The sequence below is a fragment of the Engraulis encrasicolus genome, chromosome 2 (assembly GCF_034702125.1).
Source record: "Engraulis encrasicolus isolate BLACKSEA-1 chromosome 2, IST_EnEncr_1.0, whole genome shotgun sequence".
Lineage (NCBI taxonomy): Eukaryota > Metazoa > Chordata > Actinopteri > Clupeiformes > Engraulidae > Engraulis > Engraulis encrasicolus.
Window position 1 is genome coordinate 58,927,013 of NC_085858.1, and position 9,380 is coordinate 58,936,392.

Consider the following 9,380-nt stretch of genomic DNA (forward strand, 5'->3'; position numbering starts at 1 on the left):
TGACAATGGGAGTTGGAGTTTCCCAATGGGCTTTCTTTCAATTTCCGCCCTCAAAGAGAAGGCCGATTTTTTTTGGGTTGGCCCTTTATTTCAGAGATACTTGATTGACAGTTAGAATTATTTTAGAATGGAACACAATCCCTTACAAAAACCGACCATGGTTTTACTGTAGTAACCTTGTGTTTTCTGTTGTAACCATGGTTTCTCTAAGTACTCTGAACCAACCATGGCTTATCCAGGTTCTTTTTGGTAACCATGGTTATTCATGGTTTTCATGTTTTTTTCAACGTGATTTGTGTCTTTGCCAGAAAAACGTTTTTTATTTAACCATTATATCAATAACTAGAGTACTTTATTGGACCATCACATCAATAACAACAGTAGGACAACATTTCCTGACTCCTGTGTAGTTATTGATACAGTATAATGGTCCAATAAAGTAAATAAAGTAGGCCTTCTGTAGTTATGGAACTGTACTACTTTCAAGAGAGCAGGGAAACTCTGAACCCCCCACCCTCTGATGATGTCATCAGTCAGGAATAGAAACAGGAAGAGAATCCAACACTACACACACACAGCAGATGTGGACAAGACACACACCATTGTGATCTGTACTCTAAAGTCCAATGGCCATCCTTGTATTTAAGGCGTAAATTGCATGTTACTTTTTATTGCAAAGGCACTGTTGGGCAAACTTCCCTATTATATCTGTAATTTATTGACTTTTTGTACTTTATCTTATGGCACACGCTCTTCACACAAGTTACTACTTCAGTCTTGTACTCCTCGCACTGAATTAGGGAAAACAGGCTTTTCTTTTTATGCCCCATATCTATGGAATGAGTTGCAGAAGATACTATGTATGGACTCTCTGCCCTCATTAGAGACTTTTAAGAGGAAAATTAATACAGTATACACAGAGGAGATTGCTTCTGACCATGCAGCACATAGGCTACCTTTTATCTCATAATATGTTTTATGCAAGCTTATTTTTCTTTATGTGTCTTTTGTAAGTTTATTTTCCTCTTTGTCTATGTGTCTGTGTGTGTCTGTAACTATATGTTTGCTGCCATTTTGACCAGGGCTCCTTGGCAGAAGAGAGACTCTAGTATCAATGGGACAATCCTGGCTAAATAAAGGATAAATGAAAAATGAAAAACACACCCAAACGCACACCCCACACGCACACACGCCACACCACACACATTACACCACACACACACACACACACACACACACACACACACACACACACACACACACACACACACACACACACACACACACACACAGCAGATGTGGACAAGAGAGCGAGAGAGAGAGAGAGAGAGAGAGAGAGAGAGAGAGAGAGAGAGAGAGAGAGAGAGAGAGAGAGAGAGAGAGAGAGAGAGAGAGAGAGAAAGAGACATACAGCAGATGTGGACAAGAGAGACACACACACACACACAGAGGAAGAGAGACAGACGAGAGAGGAAGAGAGACACACAGACAGACGAGAGGAGAAGAGAGAGAGAGACACAGCAGATGCCAGGCAGGCCAGGCAGGCATTTTGCCAAAGACCAGCAGCACCTATACAGATATGATGACCTCAGTCCACTGTGTATTACATTAGTATCCCCTAGCCCCCGCTCTACAGATATGATGGCCTCAGTCCACTGTGTATTAGTATCACCTGTTCTGCAATAATGACCTCAGTCCACTGTATATCATATAGTGTCCCTCTAGCCCCTATTCTATGAGGAGCTCAGTCCACTGTGTATGATATAGCCTCTAGCTCCTGCTCTACAGATATGAGTTCAGTCCACTGTATATAGTAGCCTCTAGCCCCCGCTCTACAGATATGATGGCCTCAGTCCACTGTATTGTATATAGTATCCCCTAGCCCCCGCTCTACAGATATGATGGCCTCAGTCCACTGTGTATTATATAACAGCCCCTAGCCCCCGCTCTACAGATATAATGGCCTCAGTCCACTGTATTTGATATAGTACCCCGGGCTATAATGGCCTCAGTCCACTGTGTATTACATTAGTATCCCCTAGCCCCCGCTCTACAGATATGATGACCTCAGTCCACTGTGTATTACATTAGTATCCCCTAGCCCCCGCTCTACAGATATGATGGCCTCAGTCCACTGTAAGCCTATATTAGCCCCTAGCCCCCGCTCTACAGATATGATGGCCTCAGTCCACTGTATATAGTAGCCTCTAGCCCCAGGTCTACAGATATGATGGCCTCAGTCCACTGTGTATTATATAGTATCCCTTAGCCCCGGGTCTGTAATGGCCTCAGTCCACTGTACAAAGCGGATTCCAAAAAAGTTGGGACACTTGGTATTTTGTGAATAAAATCAAAATGCTGGCATTTTCAAAACATTCAATATGTCAATAAGGTAGAGCATTGTGTACAGACAACATATCAGTTGTTAAAGCCAAGCAGAATGATTGTTTTGGGGTAATTATGTGATCATTTAAAATTTCACACCTTGCAACAAATTCCAAAAAAGTTGGGACAGGGCCAATAAAGTGCTTTTTATGTTGGATATGACTAAACACAACACAAGAGAGGAGACTTAACATTTAAATACTTTGACTGATGGCATGATTTTATTTTAAAAATTGATATTTTGATATGCAAGACATAATTTCAGCAGCTCAACTGATAGGTGTGTTCTTCGACTTGTTTACCTTCTTGTTATGCTTAATATGTGGCATATCCTGACTGCAAGAAAACAATTTTGTCACCTGTTTACTCTTATGATGGAACCACACTGTTGGAAAATAGTAGAGATTGAAATTTTTCATCATTGTGGGGCAATTTCTAAAGACTGCTCCAAAATATATAGCTTGGTAGCTATGTATGCTGTTTAAAGCCGGAATATATCATTCAGCCCTCATTTTAATGCTCTACATGAGTAAGAAGACCATAACCAAGGTATCTCTGCACCCCTTTACCATCATATATGCAGTCTTTCAGACTGACCACTAAATCAAGCTGAAGTATTCATTTTCTTCATAACCTGGAGGGTGCATGACTCCATGATTTAAAAAAAAGAAAGACATAATTTCCATTCTGTAATCAGAGGATAGTTTCACATGTCTCCTAGGTCCATCTAGAATGAGCTTGGTCACATGCAACACTGTTAAATGCCTGCCTCATGTGCATTAAACAAGTGTTGTGTTTATAGTCAATTTTTGAACAACTGCCATTGTTGGAGTGTCATAGTTTGTTTATTGACAATGAGTAAATCATGATCTGATAACTCGTGCAATGATTTCACAGAACTCTACATTACAGAAATAGGCCTTATATGCCTGCAATTTTGAGAATTCAATGTTTCTGTGTAATAGATCAGTAATTAGTCCCTCAAAATCTTTGCTTCTGAGTGCCACAGCCTCTCTGTGATGGTATTTTATCTGTGCATTCATGTTGGCAGTCAATATAGTTCCTTTCAAAATATTCCTCCTTGTGTTATTTTTAGAATTATTCAACTATTACAACATTTTTTGGCCCTGTCCCAACTTTTTTGAGATTTGTTGCATGGTTCGAATTTTAAATGACCACATATTTCCCTCAAAACAATGCTTTTGCCTCATTTTAACTGTTCCTATGTTGACCTTGTGCCATTGTGCATCTTATGCATGGATTGAATGTTTTGAAAATGCCAGCATTTTGATTTTATTCACAAAATACGAAGTGTCCCAACTTTTTTGGAATCCGCTTTGTATTTGATATAACAGCCCCTAGCCCCAGGTGGTCTTTAGTACAATTATGAGGACCTCAGTCCACTGTATTATACAGAGTAGCCTCCATCCCCTTTAGTACAATTATAATGACCTCAGTCCACTGTATTTGATATAGTAGTCCCCACTGTTATATGATGAGTTCAGTCCACTGTATTTGATATAGTAGTCCCCTAGTGTTATATGATGAGTTCAGTCCACTGTATTTGATATAGTAGTCCCCTAGTGTTATATGAGGACCTCAGTCCACTGTATTTTATATAGTAGTCCCTAGTGTTATATGATGAGTTCAGTCCACTGTGTATGATATAGTAGTCCCCTAGTGTTATATGATGAGTTCAGTCCACTGTATTTGATATAGTAGTCCCCTAGTGTTATATGAGGACCTCCGTATATAGAGTAGCCTAGCCCCCTATTCTGCAATGAGGACCTCAGTCCACTGTGTATTATATAGTATCCCCTAGCCCCCCCTCTACTGTATATTCAGTCCACTGTGTATGATATAGTATCCCCTAGCCCATTCTACTGTGTACTCAGTAGTACACTGTATATTAGCCCCTGCTACAATAATGAGTTCAGTCCACTGTAGATCATCTAGCTCCATGAGGTCCTCAGTTCACTGTGTATTCGGTATTCAGCCCCCCCCCCCCTCTATGAGGTCCTCAGTCCACTGTGTATTCGGTATTCAGCCCCCCCCCCCCCCCCCCCCCCCCCCCCCCCCCCCCCCCCCTCTATGAGGTCCTCAGTCCACTGTGTATTCGGTATTCAGCCCCCCCCCCCCCCCCCCCCTCTATGAGGTCCTCAGTCCACTGTGTATTCAGCCCCCCCCCTATGAGGTCCTCAGTCCACTGTGTATTCAGCCCCCCCCCTATGAGGTCCTCAGTCCACTGTGTATTCAGCCCCCCCCCTATGAGGTCCTCAGTCCACTGTGTATTAAGTATTCAGCCCCTGCTCTACAATAAATCAGGATGCACCGATGCAGTGTTTCTCAACCTTTTTTTAGGCGAGGCACCCTTTCAATTCATGAAAAATTTCAAGGCACCCCAAATCAACAAGCCGTAACATGGTATAGCATCCAATACCACAAAAGCTTAGAAAAGCAACACATTTGGAGATGTCACACGACCTACATTTGAAGTTGCAGCTGACTGGGGCGACCTATATTTACTTTGTTGTGCGTTAATGGCAGATGAAAGATTCCACTGACTAGCATTAACTTATCAATTTAGACAAATATGTCATAATTTATTAATCAACCACGTTTCCGTGGCACCCCTGAGGGGACCCGCGGCACCCCAGAGTGCTACGGCACCACTGTTGAGAAACACTGCACCGATGGGCCGCCCCATCTAAACTGTGGGCAGGTCTCTAAGGGGCTCCTCTAATGCCCCTCTAGATGTCACTTGTTTTTTCATGTTCTTTCCGGTGTCTGCTTCTGTATGTATGAATTTCAATTGTTTTTGTAGACTTATTTGTGCTGATCCAGGGGGTGGCGCAGTGGGCGCTCCAATTAATGAACGGCCTTCAGGCCTGATGCTTTGGAGCGCGCACTGCGTCATCCCCAATCAGCAACAGGTGTGCAAAGGAGACGCCTAGATAAAACTCAGGAAGTAGCTTAGTAAGATGAGACACTGACGAAGGCAACAGCCGAAACGTTTGTCTACGCTGCTGCTATGTAAATACAAAAGAAAAAAGAAAAAAAGAAGAACCCGAGTGTGATCCACTTTTCCAGCTTTCCGGTCTCTAAGGGGAAAATTGAAACAACACACAAAAACCAGCACACCAGGAAAAGGCCCTGTATGCCAGATTACCAGCCCAGCAGGAAAATGCCCTGTATGACAGATTACCAGGCCAGCCCACCAGGGAAATGCCCTGTATGCCAGATTACCAGCTCACCGGGGAAATGCCCTGTATGCCAGATTACCAGCCCAGGGGAAATGCCCGTTATGCCAGATTACCAGACCAGGGAAATGCCCTGTATGCCAGATTAGCAGGCCAGGACACCAGGGAAAAGGCCCTGTATGCCAGATTATCAGACCAGCACACCAGGAAAATGCCCTGTATGCCAGATTACCAATCCAGGGAAAAGGCCCTGTATGCCAGATTAGCAGGCCAGGGAAAAGGCCTGTATGCCAGATTATCAGGCCAGCCCAGCGGGGAAATGCCCTGTATGCCAGATTACCAGCCCAGCCCAGCAGGAAAATGCCCTGTATGACAGATTATCAGGCCAGCCCAGCGGGGAAATGCCCTGTATGCCAGATTATCAGGCCAGCCCAGCGGGGAAATGCACCGCATGCCAGATTATCAGGACAGCCCAGCGGGAAAATGCCCTGTATGCCAGATTATCAATCCAGTCCCACTGTGGAAATGCCCTGTATGCAGATTATCAGGCCAGCCCAGCGGGGAAATGCCCTGTATGCCAGATTATCAGGCCAGGGAAAATGCCCTGTATGCCAGATTACCAGCCCAGCCCAGCGGGAAAATGCCCTGTATGACAGATTACCAATCCAGTCCCAGTGTGTGTATGTACGTGTGTGTGTGTGTGTGTGTGTGTATATGTACGTGTGTGTGTGCGTGTGTGTGTGTGTGTGTGTGTGTGTGAATGTGTGTATGCGTGTGTGTGTGTGTATGCGTGCGTGTGTGTGTGTGTGCGTGTGTGTGTGTGTGTGTGCGTGTTTGTTTGTGTGTGTATGAGTGTGTGTGTGTGTGTGTGTGTGTGTGTGTGTGTGTGTGTGTGTGTGTGAGTGCGTGTGTGTGTGTGTGTGTGAGGGAGCCAGTAGGTTTCCACTGCAGCCACAGACATGAGCAACAGCATTCTTGAGAAAAGAAAAAAGAGAGAAGGAGCGAGAGAGAGAGAGAGAGAGAGAGAGAGAGAGAGAGAGAGAGAGAGAAGGAGCGAGAGAAAGAGAGAGCAGGAGAGAGAGAGAGAGGGCAAGAGAGAGAGAGACGGGGGAGAGAGATAGAAAGAGAGGGGAGAGAGAGAGAGGGAAAGAGGGCGAGAGAGAGAGAGGGAAAGAGAGAGAGAGAGGGAAAGAGGGCAAGAGAGAAAGAGAGGGAATGACAGTGAAAAGACATGGAGAGAGGGAGGGGAAGAGGAGAGAGAGAGAGAGTGAAGGGGGGAAGAGGAGAGAGAGAGAGAGAGAGTGAAGGGGGGAAGAGAGAGAGAGAGAGAGAGTGAAGGGGGGAAGAGAGAGAGGAGAGGGAGTTTGAGAGAGAGTGAAGGGGGGAAGAGAGAGGAGAGAGAGAGAGGGAGTTTCAGAGAGAGGGAAGGGGGAAGAGAGAGAGAGAGTGAAGGGGGAAGAGAGAGAGAGAGGGAGGGGAAGAGGAGAGAGAGAGAGAGACTGAAGGGGGAAAGAGGAGAGAGAGAGAGAGAGAGAGAGGGAGTTTGAGAGAGAGTGAAGGGGGGAAGAGAGACATGGAAAGAAAAAAGGCAGCAAGAAGGAGGCAGAGAGATGGAGAAGGAAAGAGAGGGAGAGAGAGATGGAGAGAGAGGCTGTTAGGTTCAAACCCTTAACATTTGTAAATATGAAACACCTGAAATGAAAGACACAGAGAATCCTTAATTAAGTTTCAAACCGGCTTGGAGAGCGGATGGGGAGAACCGTCAGCTACCATTTTCCCCACTCGTTCTAAACGATGTAATAGCCATAAGTCATATTTATTGGAGGATTTTCCCTGATAACAATTATCTCTATCCGCTAAAGGGAAAAGGGGGCGTACCCGGATAGAGATTAATTCATTCACACACACACACACACACACACAAACACACGAACACACTAGCCAGGCTGCGCCCTCCTAGTGACGCAACACCTTCGGCGGCGCTGCAGATCGAATCTCGATTGCAAGTCTATGATAATCAGGCAACGAACACACAGTCCTTGGCCTGCCATGTGGAGATGCAACTCTGTTGTGTTTGGGCATTCCATTGTTCTGGTACAGATAAAGTCCTCGCACAGTCCAGTAATCTTCTGCAGCCTTGAACAGGAATTCTTGAGTGTGAAAGGGCACATTTGTGCCAAGGCAACATGTTTGCTCTCCTAAAGAATAAATTACAGTTCCAACATTTCCCCCTGTTTATTCTATATAGAGGCAAACATTAACATCATCCAGTGATGACTTCAAAAGATTTTTTCTTTAAATAGGTACACTTAGAGGCCCTGAGCATAATCCCCTGGGTCAGGGAACAGATCAGGGACCTGGATGGAATCGTCAGATTGGTGTGGAGGCTCATGGTCTCCACCAACAACATCATCTAGTGTCATCGACATCACTATCCTGTCTAGTTAGAAGAGCATATAGGTTTGACATTTTTTCTTCCATTTGTGCAATGGCAGTGGTACTAAATCTGGTGCACAACACTCTAATACAAAGAATACAACAACATCCACATAACGTGAGGATCGCCGCAAATATTGCAATAGACATGATTATGGACGCTGCCAACTGTCTGTATTTGCCAACATTTCAGAGAAACCATCCCACACTGAAGTGTCGACCCTGGAGTGGTCTTTCATTTTCTTTTTGGTTGAGGGATCCCAGTCCCTCTATCGCCCTGGTGACACTTTCGTCAGCTGCCGTATTGTTCGGTATGAAGGAACAACATTGATAACCAAGAATAGAGCACACACTCCTATCGGCCAAAAGCATATCAACCGCAATACGAGATTGGAATGCCATTAGGCAGGTTGCCTTCAGTTGTTCATGGATGGCCCTGAACCCGAATTCAGTTTTGTTGCCCAGCGCCTGCACATTTATAGTGGATGTTGTTCATTCTGTCCATATTTTTGTTTATAGTACACCACCAACATACAAATGATTCAAACCCTGATGCAATTTGATTCCACATTGTAGCTCTCTTATGTTTGTTTTAGGTTAGGTTAAGGGGTGAAGTTTCAGAACAAGGTTTCATTTAACATGTGCCCTATACACATATTTGTTTAATGCACTGATTAATCCTAAAATATCTCTCCTGTTTGAGACATGTGCCATCCACATGACTCAATAAGACTTAAGTAATTTCCGAAACAGACTTTGAGCACAGTAAATGATGAGAAGTAAACATCTTCCAACACCCTCCAGTTCATAGGTGCATGAGTGATTCTACGATTCCCCTACGCTTTTGGCAAAAGCAAAAAATCAATTATCAGTATTTTTTCCCAACTAAATGACCTAGATGTTTACATAGTGCTAAACAAACAAATTGCCAAGCTTAATCTTAATAGTTAGTGGAATTGGCAAATCAAATCCACGGACTTAAAAGTGTAGCCGAATCAGAGAATCACTCGCATAGCCTACATCAAGGCAGGCTTTTTCAAACATTTGTTTAAAAAAAATAATAATAAGCTCTCAGAAGTCAACTCATCCACACACAGACATTAGTGTGGAGGAGGTGCGCAGTTGTAACAGATTAGAGAGCATTATAATAGAGAAGAAACAAAAAATGTTTTGTTAGTTTAGACAAAACAAAACCCAAAGCCGCCCAACCATTCTCTCATAATCTATAATCAAAATAAAATAGATAGCTCTACATTCCCGGGGAACAACAATTTATCAAGAGCAAAATTATGAAAAAGAAAATTACTCTGGTCAGTATCTGACTATTGTGGCTCACGTTTACATTAGAGTTCCTTACAG